This window comes from Taudactylus pleione, unplaced genomic scaffold (assembly GCF_031769625.1).
Source record: "Taudactylus pleione unplaced genomic scaffold, aTauple2 ptg000044l, whole genome shotgun sequence".
Lineage (NCBI taxonomy): Eukaryota > Metazoa > Chordata > Amphibia > Anura > Myobatrachidae > Taudactylus > Taudactylus pleione.
In genome coordinates, this window is record NW_028284446.1 from 7,806,708 (window position 1) to 7,830,977 (window position 24,270).

Below are 24,270 nucleotides of genomic sequence, written 5' to 3' on the forward strand. Positions count from 1 at the left end.
TTTGCGTTTCGCCGGGTCCCGTTTACGTGTCCTTTGGAATTGAATAGGATGAAAAGCGGGGGCGCACACGAAAAGTGAATTTGCCAAAAACACGTGATGTAGGCGAAAAAGTACATTTTGCCGATGGAGGAGAAATTATCGCGGCTAATTGAATACTGGCCATAGATGTTATGGCGTCAGTGATCCACTATGCAACTGGGTGACTGCTGTCATACTTGCTCCCCCTTGCAAAGGATTGTTTATTAGTCAATTGTTTTTTAAAGTACTACTAGTAGTCTTCCTGGTCCCCTTCTGGAAAGAAAATGGACTACCAGCAGCAGGCATAGCGCTCAAGGATTCTTCTGGGGTAAGGACTGATGTGGACGATTTAAATATTTTTTGTAAATGCCTTCCCTGAAAACATGGTTCCTTATGTGCTGTGTTGGAAGTTGAACTGCCACGTGTTTCTGCCGCCCACTGCTGCCGCTTAGCTTAGTCAGCCAGCTAGCTTGGTGCAAATTTTGGGCCTAAACTGGATGAAAACAATATTGTGAGCTGTGAGGTGGTCAAAATTGACTGGAAAGAGTGGAAATTAATGTTATTGAGGTTAATAATACTGTAGGAACGAAAAAAAAAATTATGTGATTCTAGCAATTTTAAAAAAAAAAATACAGACAAATTAAAATCCAGATCCAAACCACGAGGAGATACAGATCCAAAACCACAACACGGGGGTCAGCGCACATCCCTAATATATATATATATATATATTGTGGTGAGAGGGGTTGTCTCTCACCTGAATTGCCCACATTCTGGTGGGATAAGCTCCCTCCAAGGGAGAGGAAAACAAGACCAGCACATTCTGCAGTTACAATAGAAGTTTGGATTGCCGGGTTTTCTGGGCTGCACTGCTCAAAGTGGAGATATGGAACTCCTTGTTTTCCAGGTCGCCCAGAGCCAGCAGGAAGTCAGCAGCACAGGAAGGGTTTAAAACTCTCACACACCTGTTGCCCATTGGGAGTGGTGGTTAGCAGTAGGGTGCCAGAACCTGGAGGGTCCACATACATTAGCACAAGGAGTGCTGAGACATTGACATTTACTTTTACCAAGCACCTGCCTGTCTGGAGTCCTCATTTCAATACCCTGTGTTAATATATATATATATATATATATATATAAACGACAGGCTCAATCCACGGCACTCTACCATCTGGGGTGCCCTTGGTATGTGACCACACCATCTACATAAAAAATATCATACAAACTCGGCACTCACATGTTTTGAACATAGGGAATGTTGGTTCCAAAATATTGCAATAATTTGTTAAGCTGGCCACCGCTTCACGGTCATTCCCATCTAGCCAGTCCCTACACTGATTCTCAGATAAATGAACTTGATCTGCCATCTTGGCCTCAAGCTTGCATACATTTTAAACAGAAAACTGGGTCCTGCCTTAAAGAGACAGGACCACACCCAGGGCTATCAGTTAATAAGCACCTGGAAAAAGAAAAAAGTTTGTCTTACATTTGAAAAACAGGGTGCCCTAGCAAGTGTGACCACAAAATTTAAATAAACAACAGGCTCAATCCACGGCACTCGACCATCTGGGGTGCCCTTGGTATGTGACCACACCATCTACATATATATATGATATAAATTGGTATAAGTGACGCACAAAGCTCATAAACGATACATGTGATAAACCAAAGGAAATTGTGAATTAAAGTGAACCACATAAAATGTCTCAAAAACACTCCCTATTTAAGGTGGCTGCCGTGCCTTCCAATGTGTGATCTATTCAAAAAATCACCAGAGTAATAGAAGTATAAAGGGTGAAGGAGCGGCGCCTTCAGTGTACCAGTTTTTACAGCAGGAGTTTTTAGACCAAGTCCATAAGGTCCAAATATATGTCCTTGCAGTGTCTTTGTGTAAATCCCAAGATGTAGATCTCAAAAGAAACAAAGAAAAAAAAAAAACATAGTGTAGTCTGAAACAATATATATATATATTATATATATATATATAATATATATATATATACGTGCAGTATGTGCTGACGTGCAAAAGTAGTGACATTGACACAATTATAGCCATGTGTTGGAAACACTCCATTCGTGTTAAGAGACAAAGCTCCAGCACCCAGAATATATAAAATAGCCTTGTACCAGCTGTTACTTGTCTTATATCAGGGTAACAGGTATCTTTCTTTCAATCCTTTGGAGCTTTGACCTCAACTCCCAGGCCACGCGAGAGCCTGGAACTCCCACGCAGGCGCACACAGGCGGCCCCGGACGCTTGCCCAACACCTACTGTATGTGCTTGTTGCAGTCCAAATGGAGACTATAAAGCAGGTGTCAAGAGAAGCCACAGACAACGCACATCTGACGGGCTGTTATTCTGGCAACTGCTGTAGAACAGTGGTTCTCATACTCAGCCCTCAGGACCCCACACAGTTTACTTTTTCCAGGTCACCCAGCAGGAGCACCCGTACACTATATATAGTGTAGGAGATATAGGGGCGCACTGATTATAGTGAACACTCCAAATATGTATAAAGGAAAAAAACGTAAAATATTATCTATAATGTGAGAAATAATCGAGTGGCAGCTTCAATATAGTGATAAAGAGTTTAGCACTCAAAAACCATTTGTGAATAGTGAAAAAAAGACTAGTGTCAGAAAATTATACGCAAAAGTGAAAAACTGATGATTGATCCACTACTTATCTGGTAAAATGTTCTTCGGTCATATGACCATCACAGGAAGGATGTATACAAAAAGAAAAACAACATAGTGTGTACCATACCGCACTGTATATTACTTCATACAACCAAGTAAGCAGTTAAACTCTTTTAGGGACCATCTATTGTCCCAAAATATTTTTAGATACACATTCCAGGGTCATCGTGGGTTTAAAAGCAAGGTTTAATATTACAGTGACAAACAATGGTTAAAAAAACACACGTACAAGAAATATATACAATAAATGCTTATCTCTCCATTTAGGGGGGTCAAGATGCAGTGGTAGCGCCTAAATTGGAAAAGCTGGGCGGTATATTATTGACACATTTACATGAAAATTTTCTGGTGTATGCTGCACTGAAGGATAACTTCAACCGTACTTGCTATTCAGAGATATGGGAAAGTTGGCAGGATTGGGTTTTGATTAAGCAAATTACTGCAAATCACTTCATGATCGCCTGATTCTGTGAATCACAGGATTATGCAGCGTGCAGTAAGGCTATGATGACGTGCCCCCAGCAGTAGCATATTCCTGCCTATATATTACAGAGGGGGAAGTCTCAATAGTAAGCAAGTATGAAACCAGCCCAGTCTCTAGGCTTTTTTTTCCTTTTTAAGAATACTGTTCATATTTATGAGTGGGTGAAAAGAATAGGAATCATTTTCACTTTGCCCAATTCCTCAGGGAATAACTCTGGTGATAATGTTGTGTTTGTCAGCATCAACCAACATTATAAAGGGAAGCCTATTTGACAAGCACTGTATTTTCAAGAAGGCAATAATAGACCAAAAGCACTGAAAAGAAAACTTTAATCTTTGAACACAGCAAATTTTTTAATACATTAATATTTTTACATTTTTCAAATAAAATAAATATATAATGCAACTTTTTGTTATATTTCAGGAAGTGGAACTGAAAGGCGAAATTTGGGCTTACAACTCCACTGCGCATACACCAGCTGGCAATACAAGTCAAAGAGACTGGACCAAGACCCTAATTCAGCAAGCCTCAGCTTAATTAGGCTGGCCGGCTTGCGAGCCCATAAGACTGCGTACTTACACGCAGTTTCTGTACTGGCCACTCCCAGAAAATGGGGCGGAACACGCCCCATTTCCCGGAATGCCGGCCATCCCCGCCCCCGCACCGCCCCTTAAATGCCTCTGCCTGTCAATTCTGCATATGCACAGATTCCCGATAATCAGGAATCTGTATTCAGCAGTACACTTGCATGCACTGCTGAATCAAGTCCCAAGTCTCTAAGTTATCTCTTACTGCTCTAGGCTAGTATCCGCGGAGTAGCATATTGTTCAATTGCTTAAATAATATTTTTTTTTATAAATGGGGGACACCAAAGGTTCATACACACGGGATGACCGTCAGCGATAACGATATCGCTGAATGATCTTGAGGGTGTGCTGGATGATCGATATCGATCGCTGGTCCCTATAGTAAGTAACCTGGTCGATATCGACCAGGTTGGCCTGCATGCACGGGCAATGGTCGATATCGTTATCGTCCATGCGTGCCCGCGCATCGCAGGTCATTGGTGGGTTTCAAGTGAACAAAAGATGCACAATATGAACAATAACGATATGATCGATATCGTTATCGTTCATATCGAGCTTTTTATTCGTCCCGTGTGAACGCATCCTTAGGGATAAAAAAAATTATATATTGTTTAATAGTATCTGGAATACAAAGAGGGCATCTATATTCACTTATATACATTTTGGACAACACAGACCAAAGTTATACAGGTTGAGTCTCCCATATCCAAATATTCGGAAATAGGGAATTTTTTTTAGCATGACTGAGATAGTGACACCTTTGTTTTTTGATGGTTCAATGTACACAAACTTTATTTAAGGCACAAAATTATTAACATATTGTATAAATTTACCTTCAGGCTGTGTGTATAAGGTGTATATAAAACATTAATGAATTTCATGTAAACAAACTTTGCTTGAAAATATTGTATAAAGTTACCTGCAGGCTGTGTGTATAAGGTGTATATAAAACATAAATGCATTCTGTGTTTAGATTTGGGTCCCATTCCCAAGATATCTAATTATGATATGCAAATATTCCAAAATACAGAATATTCCGATATCCAAAATACCCCTGGTTCCAAGCATTTTGGATATGGGAGACGCAACGTGTATGAGAATGGTTTTTGTAGTGGCTTATGCACAGAGAAATAAAATATAAAGGATGGTGCCGCTAATATATTTTTGATGACTATGGATAAAAAAGATATACAGTAAGCAATACTCTATAATCTTTTTTCCTAGAAAGAAAAAGCTTGTGCTGTGACTTCAGTGCTGGCATTGTTAAATAAAATGTTCTATTCTCTTATCTCTTATTTCATTATCTATTGCCCTGTAACATGGCAGATTTAGGGGCTTAAGAAAAATATAAACGTATGTTGTTTTCATATTTGCATACTGTATTTGCGTTAATTTGAACTGCGCACACAAATGCGGCTATGTATCTAATTGTGCACACTTCAGACGTATTAACCCTTACAACCAAAAAGGCGGCACTGTGCATGTGATGGCGATTCATTTATGCACATTTCAGGAAGGATGTGTTCATGCAAATGCGGCATGTAAATGTATATACAACTATTAGGAGGCGTATCTTTTGCACCTACTAGGGCAGGTACAATTGCACTCTGATTATGATGACTTGTAGTGAACCAGACACCTATGCTGTGCATCGATATGCATCTTGAGATGCGTATAGCTATTCATTTGTAAGGAAACATGCTATTTTTCCAAACACAGGGCTGGCACGAGGCACGTTCAACCAGTGCGGTCGACAGAGGCGCCACCCCATAGAGGGCGCACCCCTCACAACCATTCCCAATATGAGCGGGACAGTCCCGTTTTCAGGGCACTGCCCCACTGTTCCACCTGCGGGATGAAGTGTTCCGTCAGCGGTCGGGAGGTTAGGCACCTCCACAGCCGCACTGGTGCCGGCCCCGGAGAAAAGGAATGGATGCTGCTCGCATGCGAGTGGCATCCATTCAGTGCAGTAAGAGGACTGGGGGCAACACAGCTACTGACAAAGTGCTGGGCTCGTAACCAGCCTGATAATGGGAGGCGTGCCATACGGGTATGCCTCCAAATAACGTCATTTAGGTGGCATGGTCTATGGCAATTCGGCCATGCCCATTTTCATCCGCGCGTGACTAAGCCGTTTGCAATTAACGGGCGCCTAAGTCCCGTCCTGCACAGTACCTTAGTCCAATTTCTAAGACCCAATTTCAATATTACACATCTTTCTCATGGTATGTTACTACAAACTTAGTCAAACTGTTATAAAGGTGAAGCTTAGAAAAAAGATAGTTCTAGTTGGTAAGCTGTCACTGGTCTGGTCCTTTTATTAATTACGTCTGTTTTATATGATACAAATCGATAGACTGTTAGGATAAGATGTGGTCAGGAAGCAAAGTGGTGTGAAGAGTATGTGACTTTAGAAACCCAGAATGATTAATGGAAGTTGAGACTGGGATGTTCAATAGTTTTTTTGTATAGATCAGGTGCAGATCAGGGTGGCAGGGTTAGTGGATTTCTCCAGGCTTGGATAACATCAATACGCAATGATATTTAGCTGCAATACAGCCCTTGCAGCTCCAAACTTACTTCACAGCACTAGGATCACTCACAATCTTTCCACTTGGCTGGACACTGTTGTCCGAGAGATAGAAATTGAGTTCACAGGTGAAATAAATATATATTAAAGTTGTTGTTTTGATCTGACACAAATACATTTAATGGGTCCCTCAAACATGACCTTGCTGTCATCCTGAGCACAGCTCATCCAACAACACGTATTCCTCTTCCAAGTGTGAAATATCTCATTTTAAGATGAGCTCAACCAATAGTAGCCTGGGTTTTATACATTTTACAAATATATATATATATATATATATTCATTACCACAAGATTTTGGGGGGGCTGTCTCTTCTCTTAAAATTCCCTGTTTTTTTTTTTTTTTTTAATTAGCTGATTCACTAACACCAAGCTAAATTCAAATTCAGCACTCGGGGAACATCATTACTACAGATCAAAAGGAGGCATTAATGATGCAGAAAGGTGCCGCAGTTTGGCAAAATTAAATAATTTACATCGCTGTGTATGGAGGGTCCCCAAAGGGTTTATTCCAGGCTTTCTTTAAGATTTCCCTCCCCCCTCCCCCTACCCAGTTACACATCTCTGTGCAGGCCTACTCCTCTCTGAATATTTCTCTGCTACTTATAAATCCAGCACCCTGCTGCTTACACTCTGATTCCCAGTCCTCTGGGTAAGCGTCTCCCCACGGTATCACCACTAGTTTTGCATTTTAGGGCTAGAATTTTCATTCAAAGGTTAATCATTTCAACTAAATATTCTGTACTGATTAGTGGCTGGCTCAAGGTGTTCTCCAGACACATTTTGCCATACTTAGTACATACTGTATATGCCTCCAGAGCTTCAGTATGAAAGAATAGTAATGTTTGCTTAAATACAGATCTTTTGCATACATATGAGGAGGTGTGTGTGTGTGTGTGAGGCGGGAGAGGGGGGGGCGGATGTCAGTGGTTACAGTTGTGTATAAAGATAGGCACAGCCTATTATTTGAGTTTGCTGAAATTAATTAAAGCTAAGGCATGCAGAAGAACAATGCAAAAAGAAAAAGATAGAATTAGTGGAGGTTGGACTTTTTTTTCACTTTGCAATTTCCCTATGATTGCAAACACAAAAACTGCAAAAGAAAGAAACAAAGGAAGGAGAAGCCCCCTGATGGTTAAACGGCTTCTTCCCTGGATCAGATCCAAAAACAAGTAAACTAGCCAAGCAAAAGTGCCCATCAGGAGGCATTTCAGGACGGAGTCCAGCAGGTGACAAAGTGTAACGTGGCAGGATGACAGTATACGGATGTGTGCACAGGGGGGGTTAATTTCTGGTAAATGAGCAGTACCAGGAGCCATCCCCTGACCCCACGGGGAATCTTAGTTTGTCAGGCTCATGTGTAGGAAACAGAATCAGCAGTTCTAAGAGGAGCGAGGCTTAGAGGGGAGCATAGGGGAGAGAGTGAAGACGAAATTGGAAGAATCAGGTGCTTGTCTCTGTCCTTTTTTTACCAGAGAGCTGAGAAAGAGATGCTCAGGTTGTCAGATGGAGCTTGCAGTAACGAATGCCCCTAATGAAGCACCCAATTAACTGGGATCGGAGCCTTAATAGTAGCTGACGGAGCTGAAAGCTCTGAGTAGTCAATTGTCAAGTTCAACATCCCTTTGGAGTGAAATGTGGTGAAGCTCCATTCATCTCTGTCAGGAAAGCAAAGTCCAAAATATTAACTCTCCCATTGCCTGAGCAGTATTATACCCACTCCCTCCCTGTGCAGGTGACAGGCTAAAGTAAGCTATACTGTATAATGCTTTGCGGTAGAAAGTTTACTGAACTTTTGAAGTGAGGAAGTACAAATTCAGCAAGTCAAAAAAGGTTATGGGCACATCTATAGGATTTTTCTGCATTGAAGGATTATATAGGAATAGAAACAGCAAAATGCTTTGCCAATATTTGCATATACTATTAAAATAGTTTCTTGTATTCAGCTACCTTTACTATATATAAAAAAGCTTTAAAAACATCACAATTGTGAACACATGTTTTCACTTTCATATTGTTCCCATTTTGTAAATGCAGCATGTCAGAGTAATATATCTTGTTTTAAGTTGTGAAGGTGCTTACATCTAAAGTCTAAATGTTACAAAATAATACAGTATATCCCAAATATGCACCTCAGCCTTCTGAATTTGCCTGAATAATGAAAATGCTAAATAATTAACAGGCTTGTATTTAATGGTTGCGCCTAAAAGGTTTGTGTTAAAAATCATTATATATTAAGTTTTTCTGTTAAAATTTGAAGTTTACTAAAGCAATAAAAACACCAGATAAAATAAGAAGATAAAAGCTGTATAAAGCTTCAGAGGTGGTTAACTGACCAGTAGAAATGTCATAGAGTTGATTCATTATCTTATGTATGTTATGACATTTAGGCCTACATTATTGGCATAATCTAGCAATGCAATATTTTTGTTTGGTTATTACATTTATTTTCTTAACTGTATTAATTTTAAAACTGTTAATGTCAGAAATGGTATAAACTAGTCAATTTTGTAGCACACATTTTTTTCTGTAGGCCTCAGGTATAATTCATATCCAAAGATAACTCTATATTTTGTGTTTAAGTTTTCTTACTGGAATCACGTGGGGCTAAAGGTTGTGCATGGCGTTGTCCTAGGGCATCTCATTGAATTGCACTGGACAACTGACTTCCAGTTACTTATATAGTCAGAGTTTCTTTAAAACACTTTCCACATAGAATACTATGGTGTCAAACCCTCTGCATTTAGCTGGCACAACATTTTTATGTACTTTATAGCTAAGCCTGGATATGGGACTGTTGGGACCAATTTTACAAGAAGCGTTATGGCATATTAGACAATTAAAGCAACATTTCTTATTAGAAAAAAAAAATCCAGTAAACATGCGCAGAGCATAATGCTCCTGTAGGCAACAACAACTGAAAATGTGTTTCGTCTCCTTTCTTATGCTGGTGGTTGTTAACTGTACTGTGATTTTTTTTCTGAAAGACCTTTATTTTTATAATCATTGTCATAATATTACACACTTTGCAGCAACATATGAAATAACTTTGCAGGCACGTCAGTTACACAACTGTGACTCTTCTAGTGTGGAAAATAAGCGTACAAATAACGTCAGTCAGGACTAGACTTTTATCAAGCAAAAGAGAATTTTTGAAGAATTGACTGTGACAAACCTATAGAATATGTACAATATTGTTAGATTTGTCTTGGTGAATTTAAGTTGGTAATTTTTTTTGGCAGAATCCTGTCTGTACATGTTTTGGCAGGTGACAGTTTTTTTTTTATAAATATCCGTATTTCATATAGAGGAAAGAAAATGGTATTTGATGATTGATGCTAACATTTTGTGTAGTCTACTTTTGTGTAAACCTCTTTGTCTTTCTATCAGCTATCACATTACAGGTATTGTTTGCAGTGTGAGTGGCAGTATTTTGGCACTCACACAAATCGTCAATGCACAGAGCAGTGTGAGAGCTGAGCTTTTTTTGGGTGCGTCCCCTCTACCGACTATTGTTATTCATGTCCTTCCATCTCATAGCACAGTGACCAGTCTTTCCATGGCTGAGCTTATTGCGGTTATAATCTTTCTTCCAGTACCTGCTGCGTACACAGCTGCCAAACTGTGTTCTCTTTCAAAATCCACCTGGTTAATCCTGTGCTCCAGAACGTGCTGATTTTTATTCATGTGGTGTCCAGTATTTTGGAAGTTTGCCTTAAAACTTAAAATGACTGTAAATTACAGTATTTCTGCACTAATATTTTACCGTAGTTACCATGTGCAGGGCATCTGTGCTGTAAGCCAAGGACTGACCGTGGAGTGATTTCATTTAACAAAAAGAAAAATACTATTGAAAATGGGCAAATCTGGAGCTACCTGCTGAATAACACTAAGGCTATTTATTGAAAACTAATATCTCGGGAAATTTTCATATGTGCTTATATGTCTTTATATAAAGAGCCTAGGTTCTACATTGTTATTTGGGCACAGTCTTGAACTTTGATGAGTGTTCTAATATGTCTTATAACCAGTCAGTAATTTTTCTTTTGTATTGTACCTTTTTTTTCTCTTTATGTTACTATTAATAAAAGTGAAATTGTTTCGCAAAAAAAAAAAAAGCCTAAGGAATAAATAATTAAGAGAGCTTGCCATATACCAATCTTGTAAAATAATGGTGTAAAATCAAATATTTTTAGGAATTGAATGTGTGGAAGATTGCACAGATTATCAGTTCAATATAAAGTGTAAAATGCCTGTAATTATTATAAATTATTAGTTGAAGAATATTTATGAAATAATTTATATTTATGCATGATTATCGCTACCATTTCTATTAAATTTGCATAATATTTTGATTAAAAAAAAAAAGATAAATTTAACTCAATAGCTGTAAAATGCTATAGAAATAAACAGTTCAGCATTTTGAAAGTAATATAGGTTGTCATTAAGACTTGTGTAAGTAAATTCAATATTATTTGGCAAAAAATAGGCTGGTTGAGATTTTATTAAAGATAATTAAAAAAATCTGTTATCACACATTGGTTCCAGTTTCAATAAGTGAGTGTGTAACTGGAACCAAGATCATCAATGGAAGCCTTGGTTTGTCTCTAGATTTGCTATGTATTGCCTTGTTATTAATTTAGTTTCTTTCCCATATAAATGCATATATTATTTTTTTATTTCAAAAGAGCTGTTAGCATATTTGGTAGTTGTACAGTGTAAAATTTAATAGTGTGGATTTGCACAATTATTTAGCAAAATTGAATGCGATGATAAATGTGTTTTGGTTCCTGATCATAGTTCAAGAAACCCTGCATTAAGTAAGTTACATATATATATATATATATATATATATATATATTAGAAGTCACCAAGATGTTTCGTGGCCATATAAATGCATGAGGCCACAGATATCTGACTTCTAATATACTTGATATTTTATAATAGGTCATGCACTATTTAAATTTTTCATGATGTTTTCCTAATGAATGTTGAACAAGTGACTTCATAACTCACTGAATATAAGATATGACATCAGAACTCATTGTTTATACTTATATTATTTAACATCGAAATTGACAACATTTGTGTGTAATGTAATTTATAATGTGATCAACATTTATTTGTATTTGCTTAACTCATTGCGAAACTGATATTGTAACCATCTAGTGTTAGGACTAGTAAAGAGTTTCATCCCTACTGAAGGCAAGGTATCAACACACTATCCTAGACTGCGTATTTATCTGTGGGGGCAGAAGGATCATCATTTGGTGAAAGTGAAATCAGCGTCATGTCCAACAGCTAAAACATTGTCCAAATATAAAACTAATCAGCATCTGTCACCAAATTTATAAACTACAGTATGACATTAATATATTAATTACTATATAATAACTGAAAATCCCCATTGTCAATCAATATAAACATATTTAGCTTTCTTTTAAAAAAACATTTTTTTGCTTTTAAACCTTTTTGCAATTAAGTTTCTAAAATGTAAATGTATGGAAACAAGCAGTGGACAGCTTAACAGCATTTGTGCGTGTTTGTCCTGGCACTGAATGACTTTTTGTAGTTCTAGAATCAATAAACAGTAAGTCAATTATAAAGTAAAACAACTTGCTAGAGCAGAAAGGAATTCAGAGTCATAAGTTGGTTGCAAATAGGGGGAGAAAAAGCAAATAATATTTAAATTGCTACACAAGTGAAATTATGGCCATGTTTTCTTGGGAGGAGGGCGGCGGGTGTAAAATTGCTAAATGGCGTGGTATTTCTGAACCTGTGACAGAGATGTTCTCCAAAGTGCTCTGTAATTACACCTTGTCTTGTGGACAATGGTACTGGCTGATTAGATCCAGCTCTGGGAGTGCTACCTTCGGCAGGGCCTCACTGAGATAAATAGCATGTTACCAAAAGCATCTAAGCATGCTCTTGATGAATATTTGTGTTTGAGTATGAAGGACGCCACTTCGAGTTCTCTAAAATACAAACTAAAACTTTAAATGTACAATTATGCACATTCTCTGTGAAAGAGAAAAAATAGATATTAGCATATGTATGTACTGTGTCTTGGAATAAAAATTGTAAAAAAAATTGGTGCATCCAACCTGTCACAAGGAGCATTACAAATAAGTTCCTGTAGTTGCCTCGATACTCCTATGTCTTATTGCATCTACTATACCTGCCGAATGTACAACCTCATCTACTGTAGCATTTTGGACTTCAGGCATATGAAGATATTTTAGTCCATCGAAGCCTAATCTGGGCATGAGGCCATCTTCTGAGTTTTAAACGGTAATCTTGGCACCCATAATGTTCTCATGATTTCTCTATCTGTCTAAGCCTTGGGCTGCGAGTACCTGTAATCCTCCTTTCTGCCATGATCTGGGGCTCCACAATCACAAATTCACTTTTCCCAATTCTCATTTGAAAAGACTCTTGTTAAGCAGACACTGCAGTGTAACAATGATGCCTCAGCATAGAGGATTGGATAGGATTGGGAGATTTATAGCACGAGGATGTGTCTGAAAATACTGTAGAGGTTGTAGATTGAATAATAATAATAATAATAATAATAATAATAATAATAATAGTAATTAATAAAAAATTGTCTCTTTATTGGACTTGAATCTTTTAGGGAGATTCACAAAATGTATTCAACTTCACAGACATGCACTCAGGGTCTGATCTGGCTGGTAACTAGTGAGGCAGCTGTCATTCTAAATCCTCTATTTCCTTGTGTAGGTTCCCTAACGCAGCATATCTTGTACTAGTCACATTCCATTTCCTTCGGTCTCACAGGTCCATTTATAATATTGATCATTTAATTTTTAAGAGCAGATCCCACGAGGGTGGGAAAATAGCCCTCTGGTGGTCCCCAGCCTGTCATCCAAAGCCAGGGATTCTGTTGCACTTGGTCCTAAACAAATTACAAGGTGTCTGCTATCACGGATATATATCTTCACACCAAGAGCTGACAGCTTTAATGAAGCAAGGGACACACATCAAATCCCACACAAAATATTTCTTTAGCATGTGTAAAAGAGGCAGATGCTGGCTCTATCACTAAGGTCATCTGTAGAGTAGCTGAGGGGCTCCAGTGGTGTAATTTGTGATGACGTTTAATCAATAGTTCATACTGTACTTTATTGCACAGTCCTGGGGGCTCTATTTATTTTGTGAGCCATCCAAAACCAATACTGCTCAATTAAACTTCTGTGGTGCAATAGTACCTCACACCCTGATTTTCTGAGCTGAGGCTTTGTGGGTCTGATGTAACAGAAAACTGCAGACTGCTGCCATATTAACCCATTATCTCCAGGACAAACCAGCCAAACTTCTCGGAAAGAAAATAAACCAATCTGAATCGTGTTGACTAGCATTAGTAATCCAAACCAAACCTTTTCTTGCTACAGCATTATTTGAAGCTTAAGATCTCTTGTGCGATATGATGGTGATGTACACCATCTCTCTTTTTTGCAAAGGGAGCGCCCTTTGTTGGTTTGCCCTATTCCTCCTGTTTAACAACAGCCTGCCTGTGTATGGCATCTCTGTGATAAAAACAATACATGCACAGGGAGAATCCTATCAGTAATCCATCCAAGGGGACATCAGTATCACATTCCTCTGGATATGAATGGACTGGTAGAAGGAACAAGAGATCTTTCAGATAGAGAGCCCTATCTGAGCTGAAAGCGCTGTAGATGTGCATTACTCATTCAGCAGCAGATAAAAAGAGACTGGCAGCTAAATGGTCCTCAACAAAAGGCCATAGAAATTTCAGCAATTTCCTATGTTCATCTTGTGTTTTACATGAAGCTGAAATGAAAAAGTCTTAGGGCAAAGGTGAGATGCTCTGGATGCACACTATGAATACACTTCTGATCTGTACATACTGACATAAACTTGTGATCACTAGGAAACACTGATGCACCCGCCTGGACTATCTGGTTTTTGTGCTTACTGTGAGTGAGAAGCCCAGCGTGACTGTAGCTTTATTACGGTCATCTGTGTGATTTGTCTTTGAGCAGGAACATGCAGTTGGACAAAATCTCTGTCTGGAGACCAAGTTTCTTCCAGCCTCTAACCTGTATTTATGATTTTTTTTTTTTTAACATGGCTTAGATGCTGATCTCTCCAATTTTAAATTGTTACTTGGATACGTTGCATCCCATGCATTATCTGTATTTGCTTTCCATACTTTAATAGTAAGCCCAATTTATGTTTTTTTTATCACAGCAAGACACAAATAAGCAAAAGATCTCCCAAAACACTGATGAGATAAAAAGGATCCACTTCATGGATTCCAGAGTAAATATGTTTCCGTAAATATACTGCACAACCACCCATTTTATCTGCTTTCATCTGTTTCCCAATGTGTACAATTTATAATATCTAATAAAGAGTAATTTAACAAATTTGTCAGTCTGCAAGGAGCTCTGAGTTTTTGATTTAAATGCAAATTATTTCTAATCCTTGCTCTTTGCCTTCACTTTAATATGAAGAGGAGTTTTGCAAAGGGCTCCGGTAAATTGTTCTCTTGTATTAATATTACATTCTAAAAGTTACCTTGCCAGGGGCAGGGTTGGCACTACTGGGTTGTGAGGATAAAAAAGAACTGCCCTTAATTAGTGTTTTTCCCTGTGTGATCAGAGAGCTGAGGAGGGTAATAATGAGATGGGAGGTTCATTTCAGATATTGCCAGGCTGGTTGAAGCTCCCCTCTTGCTCTTGTACCAGTCTGTGTGCCTGTGCCCCTTTGCATGGGCACTCTTTCCTCACCAAAGGCCCAGGGTTGATGACACTTCTATTCACAATGTGATTGATCACATATCTTTATAGGCTCAGTTCAAAACAGCTCTGATGCTTTCATTTCTTATTATGCCTTTTTTCCAAGTTCTCTATTTTAGATATTTCTGAAAATATTTGGAATGCTGGAGACACCGCAGAGATGCTGAGAGAATTAATATGAACTGTCACATGGACATACTGGCAGTGATTCAATTCAAAGCGGTGATGAATAGCCCCGGGAGAGAGCTCCAGGAGCTATTCGAATTCAGCTAGAAGTTTGGTCCGACTAAAGGATTTCTTCTTACACCCTCCTGGAGGGGTGCGAGGAGAAATCTGACAAAAGTACTGGCCGTGCGGCTGCTTGCTGGATTAGTGCAGCGTTAACAGCCGCGCAGCCAGCACTTTAGTCAGAGAATGCCGGTTCTCGCGACTAAACACCCAGGTTAAGTCGTGAGAACCGTCATTCTTCGACTTAACAGCGCGCTGAATTGAATAGCTCCAGGAGCTCCCTCCCGGGTCTATTCAGCATCGCGCTGAATTGAATCGTGACCACTGTGAGTGGTGCATTATAAGATACAGTATATGCACAGGGTTGGGTACCACTATCGAGAAACCTGCACTGGTATCATCAGCGCCGGCATGCCAACCACCGGGATGGTGACTACTTAACACTGTCAGACAATTGGATAATGTCAGCATTAGGTTCTTCTTTGATTAATTACGTATTTTAATATACTGTAATGGTTATATGCTTGGTGATGCTATGTGGTGGTGTGATGTTTACCTATAGCAGGTGTTGGGAACTGTAACGTAATTATTGGAGGGGGAGAGGGGGTTATGGACGTGGGTCAATTAGACAGAAACATACAATTAAGCATCTGTTCCATTGCATACTAATTATTTAATAATACATTAAAATGTAATAAAATATATATACCATACATAAATGCCAAAATATAGTCCACAAGAAAAAAAGGAACTTGGTGCATTTGAAATTGTGCAATGTTATTATAATCCCTGGCTCCTTGGAGTCTGAAGCATTGGATTAATAATACAAGCAAGCCAGTTGATCCCAGAAGTATTTGAGAATACCAAATAAATATAATAAGCATTTTTCATATTTTTAAATTCCTACAGGATCATTTCTAAAGTAACAGAATTGTTAATGGACAAGGAATGTAAATATACATATTGCAGCTTAAGCATTTGGCTGGTCCTTAGCAGGCTTCTTGTAGTCATATCGGTACGTTGTGCCTTTAAATGTTGCATCTGCTTTCATTCTCTCAGAGTCTCCCCATCTCTATTAAATGCTGCAGGATCTGCTCACACTATCAGGCTGCATTTCCAGGGGCCATCAATATGATCCTACCCATCCTGCTGAATTGCCACTTACAGGCCCAGTGGGACTCTCTTTGTTAGCTGGAGCAATCTCCATTTAAATAGAGATCAGACGGATGAATTCTTCACATGGAAGAGAGACACAAGTAACTTTTTGGCATAAATGTTTCAGAGAGGTGATAATCCACAGCTCTGTGCTGTCCTCAGGTACAGGCATTACCAAAATGCCGGTCTGCAGAGTGTGTCCAGGCCTAGGGAAGCGTATAACATTAGCAAAGCTGCCAGTCTTGTCCCTTGCATCAAACTTTTTTAATGCTCTTGGGGATTCTTATTGTGTTTCCGAAAAAAAAAAATATGGCTTATCTATTAGTTGACTGATGAATGGTGAATTGCTAATTTCTTGACCATTGCACTGCATATTGTATGAATCAGCAGTTAGATGTATGATGCCGCAAGAAGCTTATATTTTATTAGTCATCCATTGCACATTTAGAATACATTTTTATTTTTTAATTAAGACTTACATTGTAAACTGACACACACAGTACTGTACACTTCCAGTGTCAAAGTTAGGTGAATGATTTCATGAATTGCATTTGTGCTGTGTTCACTTAGTGAATGTTTGTACACAATTCAATGGGAACCTGCATCCACTTCCACTGTGGTTGCCATTACAAAATTCACCATCAAGCTCTGTGTATTCTGAAGGACTTTGTGGTGTTGTAGACGTTCATGAATTATTCCCCATGCTTTACAGCTGAAGTGTCAGTGACCCGGCCTTTGACTTCACAGAGGGGGTTCTGTCATTGTTTTGTCTTCAGTTGTTTAAGGAGAGACTGACAACTGACAAGCGTTCCTGTAGAGCTTCTCGCACTTGTCTCTCCTTGCAAACATATTACAACAGGCGTACCATTTATGCCTGTCAATCTAGTCAGAATATATGAGGGGGATGGAGTGCACAGATTTGGAAGACTGAATGCAGTTAATTCATTTCCTGTTTATATTTGTGTATAAATTAGACCAGCCCAGTAGTCAGGAAGACATTAACCACTGGTTCTAGTATGATAAATCCCAGTCTGCAAGTTTAGGGATTCGCATCTAATCAGCAGTGGGTCATTTGTCACAGAGTATGTGAACAATTTTGACTTAAGTGACAATTCTTTTGCCTATATGTACCTGGTTATGTGATAATGACATATTTGCATGAAAATAAGTCAGTGATTTTAAAAGGAGTATAGGATTGTCCATAATATGGGCAATTAGGGTAGGAATTTCTGGCTATGCTAAAGATTAAGTTCTAGCACATAGAAAAACTAGATAACTCTATTCTCGGGGTCCTAATCAGCATTCAGTTCTCTAGCCATAGGAGACAGACGCACTATGAATTTAAGTACTCCAATGCTTCTTGTTTCGAGAGATCAGATTGGACGTCTGCCATTGCCATATAGTGATGGCTACCATAGCCAGGAGTGATTATCTCACAGTTGTAAGGTGTCATAGACTCTTGACCTTGCTTGTTCCAATAACTGTGGAACGGGAGGTGTTACGATATTACTTTTAGTTCTGCAACTAATTAGAGCTGACCATGTAACATTTGTAATTGTTTACTTTATGTGTGAGATTTTAAAGAGCTTTACAGTAGGACAAATGTGGTCAGTTCCGGATTTCAACTGAATCAAATGCAATGTAAAGTTGTATGGAAGACACAACAGCATAACTGTCTCATGCACATTGCTAATGTTAAAAAATTGTGCTTGTAAAACAAAAAAAAACCACATTTAAGCAGAAAGCAAACATTTTTTAATAAGCCAAATTTGATTGAACAGCTGCCCTTCTTCTAGGTAAGACAAAGGTAATTTCATTAGGTAGGAAAATCAATTGGATGCAAGTGGGCAGTAAGTGGAAGTGATTTTGCCCTAACGCATAGGAAACTTGTTCTATTTTTCCAAGATAGGCAGCAAGCAAACAAAGCAAACACAGGCACTGACATGTGTGGTCACACTTGGGTGCAAAAAAAGCCCAGTACTTTTACAGTGTGTTTGCACAACAAATTGTCTCACCAAAATATTCATGTTATATGTCAATGTAAGTCAAGTCTTATTGCCATGCAAAAAGTCAGTTTAAGCGCTAAGTACGATGTTCCATTGATACAGTATTTCCTCATTGTGGTGAGGATTTCATGGGCACAAAATCATATAGCCTTCTCCTATTACTCAAATTGGAGAGCCAGTTCTTACCGAAGTTCTTAGTCCATCTGTGGTGCTTCAAACAAACTCTTAGGTAACTTGTCCAAAGAGCTCTATGGAAGAGATATGGATGGCTTACAAATTGCTCATTTCGGCTGTAGGGGGAATAAGCACAAATACGAGTGTGCCTACCCTCACTGTTTTCTGTACTGGGGGGTAAGCGTCACTAATAAGGAGTTGTCTAAAAATGCACAAACTTTAGCTAAGTATGTGGAAGGTACAGTTATAGACTTGATAGAATCATAACTATGTTTTTGTAAAGCAAAATGAACTCATAAAGGAGAAAGAAATACTTATACACAGTATTTCTGTGAGAACTGAAATCCCTTACGGGCTCCTCAGGGGTTTGACAAGTAAATTTAGGCAATGTCTTCTAGCTACATACAAACACACCCACGCTACCTGTCCTAAAGGCAGCACACATGTCCCGAGATCTCAAAATATGTACACACTTCCAATTCCCACCAGAGTTATCTGTATTAACTTATCTGTTCTTTGTTGTCTCAGGCTGAAATCCATTCAGAAGAGCCCTGAGCAAAACATTTTATCCTAAGTGTACCAGTCGCTGCAGTGTGTAGTCAACAATTGTTTTTACAGGTAATTAGGGCGGATGTCTTCTCTACCTGTCAGAGACTCAAAACAGAATTGTTGCGACAGGCCTGACACATCTCTTCCAGCGAGGCAGATTTATCCAACTGGAAGTGCAATGGGGAGAAACCTCAAATTAATTGGTGAGGAAGCCCTGCTGTGAAAAAACGTCAACATCCCACTCTGGGATTTAACAGGGGGACACAGAAATTTTGTCAAATTCATGCATGGAAAATCTTACAAGATATTTCAATTAATCCCTGTAAAATTGGATAGGTGTACACTTGGGAGACAAATGTATGAGATTGCCATTGTTTCGCTTCTCACCTTCATTGAGCAATGAGGAAAACCAAACAATTAACCCCTCTGTTTGTAAGGGTAAAATATATGAAATATTCATAGACGATATGGGTGCTTCTAATATTCATGTGAAATTTATTCCTCAGGGCTGTCTGTAAGCAGAAATGAGCTGCTCTATGACAATACAATGCTGAGCTCGCACTTGAGCCTACGATTACTTCTCTGCAATAAGATCTGACACTGTTTGCAGGGACCTGTGTGGTCTGTATTTTACAGATTAGATACATAGCATATTTTAATGTATTGTTCTTCCTTCGTTTAAAGGAAAGCTGCTGTATTGTTTCAAAATAATGTACATGACTGTCATTAAGTAAATAGGTCCAACCAAGAAAACAACCTATACCATTTTGTTTCCCAACAATTTTTGCTTACAATATGCAAAGAATGCTGGTTCCAGGGCTACTAGAGCTCTCTCTCCATATATATATATATATATATATATATATATATATATATATTGTGTATATATACTGTATATATACATATACATATTGTATTCACACAATAAACTTGACAAATAAAATCCAGATGTTTTGAGTACTGTAATCTGTAACAGAAGGCAATCTTTCATTATCCTATTTCCAAAAAGTTTAGTTTCCGATATAACAAATGTTCAATATTATATTCTATACAAATATTTGACTTAGGATAATGTGTAGAAAAATCATAGCACGATATTGTGTTTCTAAGGGCGGGATGTACTAAAGGCAAAAATACTGCATTCACCAAATGTACTAAGCACTGGAATGCATCGTCCCATTGGGTAACGCCATCTTCTGGTGGCATTACCCAATACAAGCCTAGAGGCTTCTTATCGGGATGCTCCCCCTTGGGAGGGATCTGATCGGATCCCTCCCATCACCCCCTGCATGCTAGAGGGACTTCTGGGTGTTACCTAAAGACAGGGGGAATGTACCGCATCGCAGATGTGATGCTTAATACATCCCGCCCTACAGTATGTGTTAAAGAGAAGCAATATAATTAAAATACCCTTATAAAGTGTACTCTTCTCAATTGCATGCTAAGTGACATGGACTGTAAATGGACAGATACCATTGTATAGATATGAAGTGTGTGTGTATATACTTAGGAGTAACAAATCACTCCAAATACAGTCCAAGGGATCGGTATAATTTACCGCCGGCCGCAGAGGTGAAGAGGTCGGGATCTCGACGCCTTTCATTTAACCCCTGCCAGGATTAGACAGTCGGGAATCCTTCCGTTGGTTTCCCGATGGCTACTCCAGTCCTTTAAACAGGGACAGCACCCTGGGTCTTGTAATCAAAATGCTGTATTGAAGAATCACATATATATTCTCCAGTGTCAACATTTCTGTGCTAAGATGCGCCTTTGTTAAGACAACAAAACAACAAAAAAAACTATATATACATAATATACATAATTCTTATAGATATTATGTATTGGTCTGTTTGTTTGTTCGGTTATGCTTTTGGACACCCCTGCACTGATTGGGATGAAACCAACGTGAGGTGGTCCAGTTGGATCCTGGCCAGGTTTTAAGGGGGTTATGGTCCCAGTTGGACCTCCCGTTGGTGTACACTGGGCAGAACTTTGACCTGGGGAGCCTGTTCTGAGTCTTCCAGTGGATGGATTTGGACGAAAACTTCACAGAACGGAAACTTTGGATCCCAGAAGACATACTAGGGGGTTGAGGTCCCAGTCGGACCTCCCGTTGGTGTACATTGGGCAAAACTACGACCCCGGGGATGCAGGGCAGGACTTTGACCCGGGGAGCCTGTTCTGGGCCTTCCACTGGATGGATTTGGATGGAAACATCACAGAGGGTGGCAATGGAGTTTTTGGGGTCCCAGTTGGCCCTCACAGCATAGTGCGCTGGGCAGTACTTTGACCCAGGAAGCCCGTTCTAGGCTTTCCACTGGATGGATTTGGACGATATCACATAATAAAACTTAATATAATAATAACTGGATAATATCACATAATAACTGGAAGATTTAAACCTGGACTCCGCCAGGTACTTCAGCTAATGCAGGGGTTCCCAAACTTTTTCGAATCACAGCGCCCTAGAGTATCAGCATTTTTTCCAAGGCATCCCTTGGCCAAAAGTTGAGAAGTTCAGCAAACATTAAATGTAGTAAATTGCGCTTATATGTCATCCTTAGGGTCAGTTCTGTGGTGGTTGACAGGGCTGCGCTTCTTTTTGTCCACATATTTTTTTGATCAGCAGTCATTAGCACTGGTTTTGCCTATCACACTGGCTAAAAATCATTTTATTTCGTACTGGACCACCAACCCAAGGCATCCTTGTATGGGCCCTGAGGCACCCCATGGTGCCACGGCCAGGGCCGGCTCCTGACACATTCTGTCAGTGCCGACTGAAGAAAATCCCCGCCCTCCACCCACCTGCTGCACGTATTAATTTATGGTCAGGGGAGGACACAGGGAAGAAGTGGGCGGAGGGGAAGCACGGGATGGCGCTGGGTGCAGAGACACCTAGCGCCGGCCCTGGCCACGGCACACAGTTTGGGAACCACTGAGCTAATGTACTATATATTAGTGTTATTTGCTTTAAATTTCAAATTAACAAGAGCATTTCATGGGGTTTTCTCCATAAAGCAGGGATTACACTATAATATAAGGCATTAGTACTGACAAGGCCACTCATCCAGCATCAAATCAGGGGCAGAACTATGGGAGACAATGGAGGCGCCTGCCGCTGGGCTCCAGCTCTGAAGGGGCACCTCCTCCATTGTCCACAACATATTCACCCCACTTAGGGCTGTAACTATGTATGTGGTGAAAATTGTATATAACACATGTAACTTCGAAAGGAAGATGGGCCCTCCTCAGCTCTGGGCCCAATAGCAGCAGCACGCCTTGCACCTATGGTAGTTACGTGCATGACTAAGACCTACTGCAACATGTCTCTTGTATACTGTATATGACATTTTATTACATTATATTGTTGTGTAGAAAACTCTATGCTACGGTTAGGTGTAAGTACACACACTTGTGCTCCTATAGTATGGCTGGCATAAGTACTACTGATTTCCAACTGGATCTTTAGATGTGTCTGATTCTACACTTACACGTAAGGCAGGCAAGCGCTTTTTTGAATGAATTGGTCCAACGTTAAACACTAAATAAAGACCTTTATCTTTATCTTTAGCCCAAGAATTAACAGCATTATATAGAATAGATTGATGTACTGTATTTTGCAACCAAACAAATGTACATCGGGGCTAACCTAATAATATGATTCTCAGAGCAATGACTCATAGCAACCTAATGTGTTTTAGATTGCTCAAACTTGATATGTGATTGGTTGTTGTAGGTTATAACACATCATTGCTCAATAGTAGTTAAATAATAGTATACAGATTTTTTTTACTAAGCAGTTCTATGTGACATCCAGTTTTCTGTTTCACGAAATTGGAGCCCTATCTATAGCTGGCCAAAGATGCAATGTCCTCAACGATATCCCTTGAACTCCCCGGGCAACTCACAGGCACTCCTGGACAGACGATATCTTGCTAAACTGTGCAATGTGACTAACGACCTATCGTGTCCCCTTAATGATTTCCAGTGCATCTCTCAGGAGATTGCCAGATCTTACCTGCAGTAGGTAAGATCTGAAGATACGACAAACGATCCATGGGCCCGCGCATCGGATCGTTATCGCTTGTGCACGATTTGCACGAATTTGAACGATTCATCGTTCCGATGCGCCGAAATCGTACAGAAAATCGTCTAGTGTGTAGCCAGCTTAAGGTGTGCAACACTGAGCATTTAAGAAAGATTACACTCAGCACATTCTACCATTAACCAGTTACCTGCATAATGATATTGCCACTTTTACTGTCACCATAGACATTGAAGATCAGATGGGTGTATAGTATATTTTGCTTTAATAAGACAATTTTGAACTGAGTAGTCTAGGTGCTGTACATCTGTATGACTAATCTAGTGCTTTTACCCCGTGGCATTGCACCTGACTATAAGTACACAAACAGCATTTGACATAATACAAGCATGGCAAATATAAGACCTGGGGGAAGTATAGCTACTGCAAACTGCTTTGTAACAAAACAAAGATTTATAGACATTCCCTCTGCAAAGTTGCAAATGAGCAGTGGCTTTCTATATTCGTAGTTGTATGTTACATGATTAAAAGAAAGCTATTTTTATCATTTATATTTTTACAACCCTGATTTACGTACCGTAATGTGCAGTGCACATTTCCCAGCAATTGCAGATCTCATGAATAAACTTTACAAGACATGCAGTTCTGTAACATTGACCTGATTAGTAGATCCATGCCAAGCCTGCTCCCCCGAGGACAGCCTGCCATACTATGCATGTACTTTATCTGCAGCATTACAGACCTTATTTGGCTATGCACATTCCCATGTGTAGTTTTAGAATATGAAGTCTGCCTAAAAATAATAGATTCTCTTTCCACAGTATTTCAACACTAAATATTTTGCATTGATTATTTGTGAAGCAGCCAGGACATATTATAAATGGCACATCACAACTGGAAGGAAAATAGAATATATATGGATCCAAATAATCTGAAAAGCTAATAAAAG

General features: G+C 39.2%; 1 protein-coding gene across 1 annotated transcript in view; it reads left to right on the forward strand.

Moving 5' to 3' along the window:
- The window catches only part of EFNA2 (ephrin A2), a 254,013-nt gene that overhangs the window by 184,911 nt on the left and 44,832 nt on the right, over positions 1-24,270 (forward strand). The gene's annotated exons all lie outside the window — the stretch shown is intronic.